This window comes from Schistocerca gregaria, chromosome X (assembly GCF_023897955.1).
Source record: "Schistocerca gregaria isolate iqSchGreg1 chromosome X, iqSchGreg1.2, whole genome shotgun sequence".
NCBI lineage: Eukaryota > Metazoa > Arthropoda > Insecta > Orthoptera > Acrididae > Schistocerca > Schistocerca gregaria.
In genome coordinates, this window is record NC_064931.1 from 178,021,181 (window position 1) to 178,035,790 (window position 14,610).

The window sequence follows — 14,610 nt, forward strand, 5'->3', positions numbered from 1 at the left end:
GGCAATTAAGTGAAAATGAATATGAAACCAAATATAAGACTTCCACGGAAGTAGTAAGTGTAGTATACTTCTATTAATCTCAATACGACTTACAGCTATTAGCTTAAGATGATGCGGAAAAACAAGTCTAATGATTGCTAACTATATTTTAGCTCCAGGATGTTTAAACTGGTAAAAAATCAGTCATTTATATCTTTATTAAAATAGTTTGCATCAACCTAAACATCAAGAATTTTTTAAGAGATGTAGCAAAACTGACTTTAAGACAGATGCTAGAATAGCTCCCAGTGATAAAATTGTTTGGTTGGATCAGTGGTTTGCAGTCTTTCTGAGATTATTACCCCTGAATGAGATGATATTGAAACCAACACTACCAAAAGAATTTATTATCTAAACGGTGGTAAAAAATGCTTGAAACATCCCTGTTTATAAAATCACAGGGCAAAAAATGAGATGGTTGGTATTGTTTATTTCTAACAATCTTTTACCGATTCGGTTTTATTCCAGTCAATGCACATCATAAATGCTTTTGTTTTCGTGGCTATCAGAGTCGCAAACCCACTTTCACACCCATAAGTTGTGGCAGATTGATTTATTTTCTGTGTCCAGAGCACCATACATTAAAATATGCTATAAGTCAACCATAATAAAATTAAAAGTTTAAATACTTTTGCCCAGTAATCAGCTACATAGATGGCCTTATCATTAGCTAGTTGTAAATCTAGTGAGGTACAGTATGTGCTGAGATTTGGGCATGGCAGTAGCAGTGGCGGATACAGAAAAACCTCAAGGAGGGAGCACTAAGGATATTTTGAGCTACCTTTAGTTTTACCAGAATAAAAAAATTAATCGAGTCACATGCAAAGTTTAAGAAAGTTTTACTTAAACTGATTATACACATATACAAGACAATGCCATCTTATGATATAAAAAAGTTGCAGTTGAGTTTCTCTTCCTTAAATGATGAGTTCTGTGCGCCTATTCTTCCTGGCAAATTGGTTAATTACATCGTCAATAGGAGAATCAATGTCAGGGTGAGTGTTCAACAGAGGTAAGCCATTAACTCGATCGTCCTTCATTGACGACCTGAGCCATGTCTTTGTATGCCGCAATGTTGAAAAACTTTTTAATTATATCAAACACATATATGAGAAATAAGATGCCAACTTTTACAATAAACAACCATAATCTTTTTTGTAATCCTGGAGTAGAAATGACCTATGACACATATCCAAACTGGAAGCTGTTATTGTGTCTCATCCTAAATGTTTGAGGAACAGTAACTATTCCATACAAAAGATGTATACTTGTTGTCCCAATGGGAGATAAGAGTGAAGAATGTTTTCTGCTATAGATGTGGCTGAGTGAACTCTGATAAACAGTCGTAATAAGCCATCAATTTCAGAAAAATGGTACTTCACAGACGTAAAATATACGATATTTCAGTTTAAGTTACCTTCACCTAACTACAGTCTGAAATAAAGGAGGGCACTGAAAATAAATTGACATTCAAGGAAAGATAAAAACATAGCATTCCAGGTCTCCTCCCACACATTCTACAACTATGTTGATTCATTGACTAGATTCCTGTTCTGCTCGTATAACATACATATATATAGACATTATTGTATGATAAATATGTATGTGCTTATGTAGATAATACTGATACTTGAGAAACACAAGAGTTATGGTGTGTAGCTGAGGAAGAATCACCATATTTTTAAATACTGACTTTCTTGTTAACCTTACTGTGTGAAACGTAACTTGAATAAGCACAGATAGATAACAGACTTCAGTGAATAATAGTAGGTGGGAGACAATGTTGTTGCTCTGAAGCACTAACCCTAATATTTTCGCTATCAGTCGGAAGTTGTTCTGACACTGCTGTGATGTTTACGAAAAGGGTCATTCTACTACAAAACAGAGTGGAACAACATTTTCTTCTATTGAAGTAATGTGGCTCAATAAAGGTGGTACACTGCGGTGTTATCAAAACGTTTTACTACATAAAAAATCAATGTTTTTGCCTAAATCTGAAACAGCTGTTAATACAAATAGTACCCATATCTGGTGTGGTTCTTTGATTTGGTAGAGTCTATTAAGGCACTGCTAAAATAAATGAAACACACGACACAAATAAGACTATTTTTGCACAAATCGTTATTTTAATGTGCTTTATTTGCACGAATAACACGACGAAATTCGCGAAGTACTGAAAACAAATGCATACTACTGCAAATAAACAGTATTATTTTAGAAAACAGAGATATTGTGTCACCTGTCCGTCATATGGTGCAGTTTCTCAGGTACAAAACTGAAAAGATGAAGTATGGCTTCTTTTGATAAGCAAAATCTGGCTATAAATTAGGAATTGACGTCGTCTCACTTTTTCCTTCTTCCTCATTGTCATCAACAGTTCAGACAAAATCTTGTCATTGCTGTCTGTAACTACATCTCTCACTGTTTCTGCCATCTTAAAAACTTATTGGTTAAGTTCGCTAACTGGCCAAAAATTGCCTGTTAAGTTAACCCGAGTTTGTTGTCTGGTTAGGAGTTATTCCTGGTCCGTTCAACACGTTTATCGCGCTATTCCGGGAATAGAACTTAACTGGCTATTAACCGGAGATTTCACAAATGGCCCTATGTAGGAGAGCAAAAGTTCTTCATTGTTAACTGAAATCATTTTAAGGCTAGTTCTGGAAAGGATTTTTTGTTCACATTATGTTTCTCCTTGGTGTACAGGTTTTGAAAAAAATTAGCTGGCTCCATGCCATTTTCCAGGGCACCTGATCTTTATTCGATTTTCTAGCAGGACCCTTCTGTGTACCCTATTGTTGTTGCAAATGGAATCCGTATCCTTAAGGTTTTTTGATCGTATTGGACACTCGACACCAATCTTTCTCCTAAATGTTGACATTTCTGTTTTAGAGAAATCTATTTCCAGCGTGTTGTCTTGACATAGTCCAAGAAATTCTGCTTTGCCTTGTTCTTCTCTATCTGAAAATACACTTTCATTCACTGAAAATGGTTTTAAATCCAAGGGATTCACTTGTTGATTCTCCCATTCAGGAAACTGGTTGCTGATAGAATTTACTACTAAAGGAAAGTGCTGACTTATTTCGCCATTGGCGTCGAGCATTATATTAATTTTGGCCACATTGAAATGCATTTAACTTAAAACTCAAGGTGGTAAAGCTTCAATCTATGAAGAAAACTGACAACTTTATCTTGTGCTCTCAAAATATTCGCTATATTGCCTTACAAGCTGAGGTTAAGCGTATTTATTTCTATGAAGTTTGGGAATAAATATATTATATGTTATTTCGCAATGTAAATCTATTTCCTTTTCCACCTTCATCCTTTACAGAAACAAAGCAATCTTTTGGCGAAGCTCGAGCACTTTATGCAATACCTTGCCACATGATAGCAACTATACTTCTTCGTGGAAGAGCAGCACATCGAATTAGGTCCCTGTCTCTTCGCACAAGCGTTTGATATCTCTTGTATTTGTTGCAATCCTTGTATGTGGTTTTAAATCTTCCTTACCTGAGTGAATACGTTCAACAAATCAGGTAGAAGTGTTTTCACTGCTGAAACATAACGTTATGTACTGCAGTTGCTAAACGTTACGTTTGGAGCAACCTCTCTCGCCAACAGAGCGAATACAGAAAACATAAGGAGCTTCGCCTGTACATATACCTCCAACTTTGAGCAGTGTATTTCACTTTTCTCAACAAGATTCTTCACTGATCGGTAAACATATCAATCCCATATAATAGTAGCCAGTGGTTCCAAGATCACATAGTTTTCCTTCTGGCTGTCATCTTTCATGTATTGAACAGAGACAAGAAGCAAGGAACAAGATGCAACGTTGGTGTATTCATACAACTACAGTGCAAAGAAATAGCCTGATCTTATTTTGTTGGGCATCGTGAGTGTGATCAAAATATCCAAACTCATGTCCATGATACGCCTTCTGATTTTGTTGTTGGAAGGAAACATCTCGTTTATCTTTTCCATATGTTGCTGTCCTAGAAGCAGCATCACCAAATTTTGTAAGCAAAGGTTGATGCGATTCTCTCCTCCTGAATGAGGTTTTTCGGTTGATTTGAAAAGTGATTCTGAATGATTCTTCAGGACCAGCTTCCATTGACACGGAAAAGTTACCTGATAAATTCATTTATAACCTATTTCAGTGCATCTCTTTGCATTTGAAGAATTCAGTGTCTTTTCCAGTGAACTCTACGAGACTTCTTTAAAAGTGGCCTTTTAATTTGCTGGTATTCATAATCTGCATTAACACTTTACTGTAGAGAACACACTGGGGCTTTTCATGACTTTATCAGCTGTCCGGTTAAAACCCCATGACAAAAACGCTTCTTTGTATGATCTTTTCTTCGAGGTAAGATGGCTCCTGAAAGGAACAAAATTTTCTAAAATATGAGCCCTTAAGAGCAAGAATCACATCATAACGTGCTTTTGAGAAAAAGTGGGGCAAAAACTTAATATTATTTGCAAAGAAAATAACGCAACTGACGCTTACTATATTAAAGACCCTGACTACAGACTGCTCTCCAGTTACACACGAATTGTTGCCCATCACTAGCAGATACGACAACGAATAGATAAACACGTAATAATTAGATAATAAATAAATAATAAACAAGTTAATGCAAAGGCCTATATTTTATAAATTGATTTTGCCTTTTACATTACATTATGAGCTGAAAATGACCACTTTGCACTTCAATGTAGTTTTGCGCGCACTCGGACATGTTTATATGAATTTCGCGCAACTCTGCCGCATCAATTCCCAAGATTTCATTATGGATATTACCCTCAGGTCTTCTAGCGTTATTGGGTTATTTGCGTTCATTTGACCTTTAAACTACCTCAAAGATAAAAGCACAAGTGGTTAGGACCGGCGAATGTGGGGGCCACAATCCTTTGATGAGAGTCCTTTCTTCTGTGAATCTTTCATGAATTCGTAAAACTCCTCAGAAATTCTCGTATACGCAGCAATGTTTACTGTTGTTTCAACATAGATCGGACTCACAATCCGACTGGCTGACACAACACACTGGCACTCGGATTTTTTCATGGTGAAGAGGCTCCTCATTAATCGTATAGGGAGTGTTTATTGACCATCATATGGTGTTCTGGGAGTTCACATGTTCTATCTGTTGGGACCAGGCTTCATCACTCTTGAAGTACAGCAACAGATTCAACATTTCACTCTCAACTATTTGTCATAGCCACTTACAGTAATTCACAGGTTTTGCCTATTCTTCCTCCTTCAGTTCTTATACACATGTCGTTTTGTAGAATTTCATCCCTATACAATGTAATACAGACTGACAAGACCTGTGCGAAAGGTTCACTTGTTGCTATAATTTACGTGTCGATTTCCTAGGACTCTGGATCACTCATGCTCAAATATCCGCGATAATAGCACGTTAACGAACGGACGGGGCTTGATTCTTTTTTACGTTTGCAACTGACCCTGTAGTACGCCGCTTTGTCACCAAATCTGGAATACTGCTCTTTGCAGTCATGGAAACGCCAGGAAACTTCTTTGCAAAAATGTCCCGCTTTTCTGTAAATGAACTGGTAGACTTGTACACCTCCAATACTGCGATTCTTTCTTGAAGAGGATACATCTTGCTGAGATATTTAGTTCACGTTACTTTCAGACCCCTTGTCCATTTCAATGGACACTACATTTCGAGAGTAATATCTCACATCTGAGAGCACAGATGTTTTTAGGTATGCTTTTACGTCGCGATCCTGCCATCTAGTGGTGAAGTCACGAAGTATTTGGACGTTGTTTGAGGCAAGATGGCCGCACAGAGGAAGCATGTAAAAGGTGGGTACATATTTCGACCAATTTTACGTGTTTAAAGGTCAGAGTTTCCCTTGTTTTTAAGTTTTATTTGTTTTAGTAAGGTTTTGGATATTTTCTATAGCAAAATTAGATACATGCTTCGGAAAATCACTGTATTATCGATGTTACAAAACTGATGTCCATTGAAATGGACATTTAACCCCAATGGTTGTTTTTACTTGTGTGCTTGTAATGTATCCCTGCTATATGAAAATAACTTCTGTGATGCAACTGCGCCTTTTTTTGTAACGTAGGGGACGAAACTAATTTATTTTATATTACGAAAGGTTCAGTAGATAAAATTCCAAGCATTTATGTACAATATTGCAGTAGTTGTACTTGATACTATTGCTTCAGACTTGGTATTTGCGCCTTGTTTCAACACTGTTCATGAAATTGCTTACATCTGACGTATTGATTTTCAGAATTTTATCATATTGAGAGGGATGCTTTCCAAATACTGGATTTGCTGATGTCAGGTGAGGTTTCTGACTTAGAGCTCTCAGAAAACGATGAAAGTGGCCCTGATGATGCAGAATCTATTCCACAATGCACTAGACCTGGTATGTAATAATAAAACTATCAATCTCACCTGACTATTATATACACTCCTGGAAATGGAAAAAAGAACACATTGACACCGGTGTGTCAGACCCACCATACTTGCTCCGGACACTGCGAGAGGGCTATACAAGCAATGATCACACGCACGGCGCAGCGGACACACCAGGAACCGCGGTGTTGGCCGTCGAATGGCGCTAGCTGCGCAGCATTTGTGCACCGCCGCCGTCAGTGTCAGCCAGTTTGCCGTGGCATACGGAGCTCCATCGCAGTCTTTAACATTGGTAGCATGCCGCGACAGTGTGGACGTGAACCGTATGTGCAGTTGGCGGACTTTGAGTGAGGGCGTGTAGTGGGCATGCGGGAGGCCGGGTGGACGTACCGCCGAATTGCGCAACACGTCGGGCGTGAGGTCTCCACAGTACATCGATGTTGTCGCCAGTGGTCGGAGGAAGGTGCACGTGCCCGTCGACCTGGGACCGGACCGCAGCGTCGCACGGATGCACGCCAAGACCGTAGGATCCTACGCAGTGCAGTAGGGGACCGCACCGCCACTTCCCAGCAAATTAGGGACACTGTTGCTCTGTTGCTCTTGGGGTATCGGCGAGGACCATTCGCAACCGTCTCCATGAAGCTGGGCTACGGTCCCGCACACCGTTAGGCCGTCTTCCGCTCACGCCCCAACATCGTGCAGCCCGCCTCCAGTGGTGTCGCGACAGGCGTGAATGGAGGGACGAATGGAGACGTGTCGTCTTCAGCGATGAGAGTCGCTTCTGCCTTGGTGCCAATGATGGTCGTATGCGTGTTTGACGCCATGCAGGTGAGCGCCACAATCAGGACTGCATACGACCGAGGCACACAGGGCCAGCACCCAGCATCATGGTGTGGGGAGCGATCTCCTACACTGGCCATACACCTCTGGTGATCGTCGAGGGGACACTGAATAGTGCACGGTACATCCAAACCGTCATCGAACCCATCGTTCTACCATTCCTAGACCGGCAAGGGAACTTGCTGTTCCAACAGGACAATGCATGTCCGCATGTATCCCGTGCCACCCAACGTGCTCTAGAAGGTGTAAGTCAACTAGCCTGGCCAGCAAGATCTCCGGATCTGTCCCCAATTGAGCATGTTTTGGACTGGATGAAGCGTCGTCTCACACGGTCTGCACGTCCAGCACGAACGCTGGTCCAACTGAGGCGCCAGGTGGAAATGGCATGGCAAGCCGTTCCACAGGACTACATCCAGCATCTCTACGATCGTCTTCATGGGAGAATAGCAGCCTGCATTGCTGCGAAAGGTGGATATACACTGTACTAGTGCCGACATTGTGCATGCTCTGTTGCCTGTGTCTATGTGCCTGTGGTTCTGTCAGTGTGATCATGTGATGTATCTGACCCCAGGAATGTGTCAATAAAGTTTCCCCTTCCTGGGACAATGAATTCACGGTGTTCTTATTTCAATTTCCAGGAGTGTATATTGACCTGGTTGTTGCTATACTGCATTGTCATTTTTAGGTGCTGATGTAGTCACAAACGAAGAGGAACAACTGGAGGACGATAGTTGCATCACAGAGGAAGATGACCAAAATCATACTTATGCACAGGACTCAAATGTTGAAGACTCTATTATTCCATCTGAGTTTGTGTTTACTGAAAAAAGTGATATTAGATGGAGAAGAAAATCGCCTACACTCCAAAGCACACCTATAGGTGAAGACCAGTATTCAGTGCAGCCATCAGAGTGTGATATGACACCCATTGAATATTTTTCAGAGTACATTTCTCATACTTGCTTAGAAAATATGGTTGAAAAAACCAACATGTATGCATTGCAACATGGGAAAACATTTACACCGACAAATGTAACGGAAATAAAGGTTTTCCTAGGACTTCATATAATTATGGGAAGCTTGAAGTACCCCAGAGTTAGAATGTATTGGGATTCAGCATTGCATTTAGATCTCTTTGTGGAAAGTATGTCAAGAGAGAGATTTTTCCAACTGAGATCAAATTACCATGTAGTTGATAATTTGGCAAGGCCAGAAAATTGCAAAGACAAAATTTACAAAGGGGGACCCATTTATGATTGTTTTAGATGTAGATGTTTGGAACTACAGATTGAAGAAGAATTATGTGTTGACAAGCAAATGATTCCTTTCAAAGGTCATTTAGGAGTAAAGCAGTATTGTAAGGGAAAGCCTAAACCCTGGGGTATAAAACTGTTTTTATTATGTGGAAGAAGTGGTCTGTGCTATGACTTTCTGTTGTACCAAGGAGATACTCCAGAAATCTCAAACACTTTTGTAAAAAAGTTTGGTTTAGGGGCATCTATTGTTCTAAAACTTGTTGAGAGAATTAACAGGGAACATGCTTATTTTTATTTTGATAACTTCTTCACAGCATTAAACTTACTAGAAATATTAAAAATAAAAAATATATATGCAGCAGGAACAGCAAGACTATGTCGCATGCCAAATGTACGTTTCACCAGTGATAAGGATGTGAAAAAGAAAGGGCATGATTTTTCTGAAGAAGTGGTGAACATGAATGAAGCAGTGATAATGTGTAAATGGTTTGACAACAGACCAGTAGTTCTGGCATCAAATTTTGTAGGATGTGATAGTCAAGATGAAGTACAGTGCTGGGAAATATCAAGAAAGACATATGATTCTGTCTCACGGCCTGAAGTTGTACATCATTACAACCATGCTATGGGTGGTGTTGACAAAATAGATATGTTAATTAGCATATATAGGATTTTTATTAAATCTAGAAAATGGACATTGAGAATGTTGTTCCATGCTGTAGATTTAGTGTGTGTCAACAGATGGTTGGAATACAAAAGAAATACTGAATCACTGGGGGAGAAAGAGACAATGGATTTGCTTCATTTTAAGATGAGAATAGGAGCTGCTCTTGTAAAAATGGGCACTAGTACCAAAGTGAAACATGGCAGACCCAGTAGTGATTTACAGGACATAAAAGCAAAAAGAGCAAGAACTGAGATTCGTCCGGCACCAGAGATTCGGAATGATCTTACTGGGCATTTTCCTGAGTAACATGATAATACAGAAGCTTCAAGGTGTAAAATGCCTAGTTGCAAGAATAAAACTCATGTATTTTGTGGGAAATGTAATGTTCATTTATGTTTTGCCAAAGGAAGGAATTGTTTCAAAATGTTCCACAATGCAGGATGTAACAACCATTGATACTCTTTGTCCATTACAATGGACATTCTGTAAAATGTAAATAAAAATGTTTTCCGTGATTTTGTTGGATTTGTTATGTTTCTAATACCCATTTTTACCTATTACAATGACTAGATATTTTGTTTCATGGCTGAGAAGAATTTGGGTCTGAAAGGGTTAACCAAATGAAAATGGGTTTCGAAGGACAACACAAAATGCAATCGCAACAGCTTCGGAACAATAGATAACAACTGGCGAGCTACAATGAACAGCCTAGTACTCGGAGCCAGTTTTTCGTGTGCCACCATGTATTTGCAACTGAAATTATATCTATCCATACACGTTTTGTCTCGATATACTATGAACTACCTTCAGTGGCCTGTTATGTATAAATATTTACGTGCTGCTCATGCCATTTATTAAGCTGCAAATGTACGTAATCTCCAAGTCATCATCATAGTATTTTGTATATTTTTCATTGCAGTTTTCACATGGATGGCAATACTGGCCTATATATTACTTTGTAAAGGAAAGTGATGCCCTGATTAGGGTAGCAGTACCATAATTGCGTCAGAGAAGCAGAGAGATCGAGATTATAAGCCTAGTAAATGCTGCGATGCAAAGATGCGACTCATTGTCACAGAGCTCTGTCTATACTGCAACTCAAATGAGTTTGCTACATATGTCTCGAGTCGGTGACATAGGGTCTTGAATCTGGTGCTTGCAGAACAATATTTAACTAGCTTTTTGAATCCTACTCGAAATGGGATTTTAAGACTCAATTTGTGGAACACTGCCAATGCGGAAATGACTCAGCGACAAACAACACATTGTTATTGCACTGCACTGCGTTGTAGAATTCAGCGCGACAAATCACTATGTCTCACACAATTTATAAACGGTTTTCTGTTCACAGATGTGGTAACCAGTGACTTTTTAACAGTATGCTATTATTAAGTATGGAATGGAACTACAAAGGAACTGAACAATTTGTAGACTTTTATGGAGAAAAAGGGAACTGCAGGTCCAAAAGGACAATATTTACCATAAAAGCAACAACAAAGATGATGAGTGATAATGGGCCACACTTGATGTCGGCTGTGAAATCGATAACGAGAAGAGCAATATACAAACATTGATAACAATCATAGGAGAGCTCTGGACATCTTGAATAGATACATCAAACTAATAAAGGAGTCCGCAGTTGCTAGAAAGCACACAGTTATTGCTAGGCCCTTTTTTCGAAATATTACAGTTGTACAATTTGTGTCCAATATTCGTCTTTTATATATAACAGATATTCAAAGTCGTCGAACGGCATCTGACAAAATTTTCGAACTGTCGTTATTGTCAGAAAGAAATTAACTGGAAACCTTTTTCGTCTAATGTTGCAGTTTTGTTAACACTAGTTTTACTCACTGAAGATGACTTTTTCCGCTTTTCTTTTCAGTGACTGTACAGCACAATGAATATGGCACTTGCAATTTTGACTCACCCCAGCTGTGGCATAGCATGCACTCCAACTGGGACCACTATGGACAGTGCAGCGTGCAGCTCAGCTCTGCATAGAGCAGCCCTGTCCAAACTGAGCATGCGTGACTGTCCTGCTTCCTTTGATGTAGTGACAACGGATGTAACTTGTTTGGTGTGGTGTGCTCAGTATTGACCTGCCTTCACGTACCATATTCAGATATTATTTATTTGGACACTGACGTTACACACAAGACAGGTAAATTAATCTTCACTGGCGAGAAAGAGATAGAGGTCATTTATAATGATAACAATGTTTTCTGTACATAATATACTGACTTGAGAAAGTGAGTTACACATGTTGTCCCCCACTACGTCTATTGCACAACAAAAGTGCCACATTGTCAGAAGAGAATTCCTGTTCCACGTGTCCTGGTGTCCTGCAGACACTGTTCTTCTATGCTGCGGATAACAGGTTAATCTCAGTGTTTGATTGAAATGGTGTGGCAACTGTAAACATATTCCAAAGTGAAATATGTGGGACAGTAATATTGTTGCGTTCAAAGTTTCTAAACCACACGCAGATTGACTGTGAAATTGTGGCTGTATATGGATCAAATGCAATTCCTTGTCCAGCCATAATGATATGGTGTCAACAATTTGACCAAGGCAGAGCAGATACGAGTGATGCTGACTTGGTATTTCAGATCTCACACAATACAATATCTGTCTTTCCAGTAAAGGATACTCACACAGTGTGTCTCAAACGGCTCCATGATTAAGATGCGGATTTCAATTGTCAAGGAATTGAACGACTGGTATAACATTTTGACCATTGTTTATAGAAACTTTGTGGCTACGTTGAAAAATAATTTAATGTATCTACATCACTTTGATGTGTAGTGCAACATTCAATAAAAGTTACTTGGGCTGCCATAATAATATGTAACATACTTTTGACGACATTGCATAACTACATTTTGCATGCAGCAACGAATGACCTAAGGTGCACATTTCTCATAAATATTGGTGGAGTCATGAACTCCTTAAACAAGAAAATAGCCATGGGCACAATCTGCTTCATACCTTAAAAATGCAAAATGGAATGAAATTCAGAAATTCCTTGCAAGTGACTACACAAGATTTCGAAGATGGTTTGGGGGGACGCATTTCAAAGAAAGAGGGCAGTTTCAGACTACCAATTTCTTCTTCCCTCAGGTTAGCAATCCCCCTTGTAACTTCCCTTTCCCTATATTTTTATTTTTCTGGCTATAATTAACAGAGAGAACACATTTTGTTGACTAATAAGAAACTGTGTCCCCTTCGCTTAAAATATTACAGTCCTTTAAATTTAGATGAAAAAATATTGTTTTGGAAATGTAACAGTACATAACATGTGTATTTATTTCCTGGTTTTTGTGTGCAACACACTCCCTGGCAATGCAAATATGCAACCATGCTTGCACTAACAGTTGTCATATATTTATTCCAGTTTCCACACTGAATTTAGCCGTCACTCTATTGCTTTTCCTTACACACTCCACACTCATTATTCACTGCAAATTCTCCGAACAAGGGCAGTGAATTACTTAATCAGTTGTAGAATTTTGGAACATGTATTATGTTCGAGTATAATGTCTTTTCTGGAGACTAGAAATCTACTCTGTAGGAATCAGCATGGCTTTCGAAAAAGACGGTCGTGTGAAACCCAGCTCGCGCTATTCGTCCACGAGACTCAGAGGGCCTTAGACACGGATTCACAGGTAGATGCCGTGTTTCTTGACTTCCGCAAGGCGTTTGACACAGTTCCCCACAGTCGTTTAATGAACAAAGTAAGAGTATATGGACTATCAGATCAATTGTGTGATTGGATTGAGGAGTTCCTAGATAAGAGAACGCAGCATGTCATTCTCAATGGAGAGAAGTCTTCCGAAGTAAGAGTGATTTCAGGTGTGCCGCAGGGGAGTGTCATAGGACCGTTGCTATTCACAATATACATAAATGACCTGGTGAATGACATCGGAAGTTCACTGAGGCTTTTTGCAGATGATGCTGTGGTGTATCGAGAGGTTGCAACAATGGAAAATTGTACTGAAATGCAGGAGGATCTGCAGCGAATTGACGCATGGTGCATGGAATGGCAATTGCATCTCAATGTAGACAAGTGTAATGTGATGCGAATACATAGAAAGATAGGTCCCTTATCATTTAGCTACAAAATAGCAGGTCAGCAACTGGAAGCAGTTAATTCCATAAATTATCTGGGAGTACTCATTAGGAGTGATTTAAAATGGAATGATCATATAAAGATGATCGTCGGTAAAGCAGATGCCAGACTGAGATTCATTGAAAGAATCCTAAGGAAATGCAATCCGACAACAAAGGAAGTAGGTTACAGTACGCTTGTTCGCCCAATGCTTGAATACTGCTCAGCAGTGTGGGATCCGCACCAGGTAGGGTTGATAGAAGAGATAGAGAAGATCCAACGGAGAGCAGCGCGCTTCGTTACAGGATCATTTAGTAATTGCGAAAGCGTTACGGAGATGATAGATAAACTCCAGTGGAAGACTCTGCAGGAGAGACGCTCAGTAGCTCGGTACGGGCTTTTGTTAAAGTTTAGAGAACATACCTTCACCGAAGAGTCAAGCAGTATATTGCTCCATCCTATGTATATCTCGCGAAGAGACCATGAGGATAAAATCAGAGAGATTAGAGCCCACACAGAAGCATACCGACAATCCTTCTTTCCACGTACAATACGAGACTGGAATAGAAGGGAGAACCGATAGAGGTACTCAGGGTACCCTCCGCCACACACCGGCAGGTGGCTTGCGGAGTATGGATGTAGATGTAGAACTTAGACACTTCATCACAAAGCTGCAAAGTGAGGCAATCAGATGTGAAAGAATCAAATATTCTTATCAGATAGTTTCCCTTCAATTGTATGAGAGCGACTGCATAGCAAAAACACATGCAAATTTAAAATCTATGATTTTTATTTTTTAAGCAAGAAGTAAAATGTTTCCAAAAAAACTAATTCAGAAACGGATGCAGCTTTGCTTGATTTACATAAAGAAGAGTTTCTAGTGGTTTCTTGCTTTCCTTGAATCAAAACTAAATGTGGACACAATTCTACATGTGGTAGGGTGAAAATGTCTGCCACGAAGAGACCATACCAAGAAAGTTTGATAATGTATTCTAACCCTTGAATGAACAGTGCTGTTACAGGCTACACATCTTGGTCAGGCACATTCAGAAGACGGCAGCTTTGTGAGCAGGAGTATCGTGATAAAATGGGGCAAGCAGACAGATGTCTTCTGAGTTATGGCTGGATGTTAAGTTTGTTGTCATCTTGAACACAAGCAAAGCCACTCACTGCACTGTGATTCTAGCCCATATTTTCTCTTTTATTATAACTGCAATATTGTCACAAAATATGTCTCAGATTTATATTAGGATTTCCCTCACCATAATTTTTCTTGAATTCACAAGCTTGCAGCCCCAA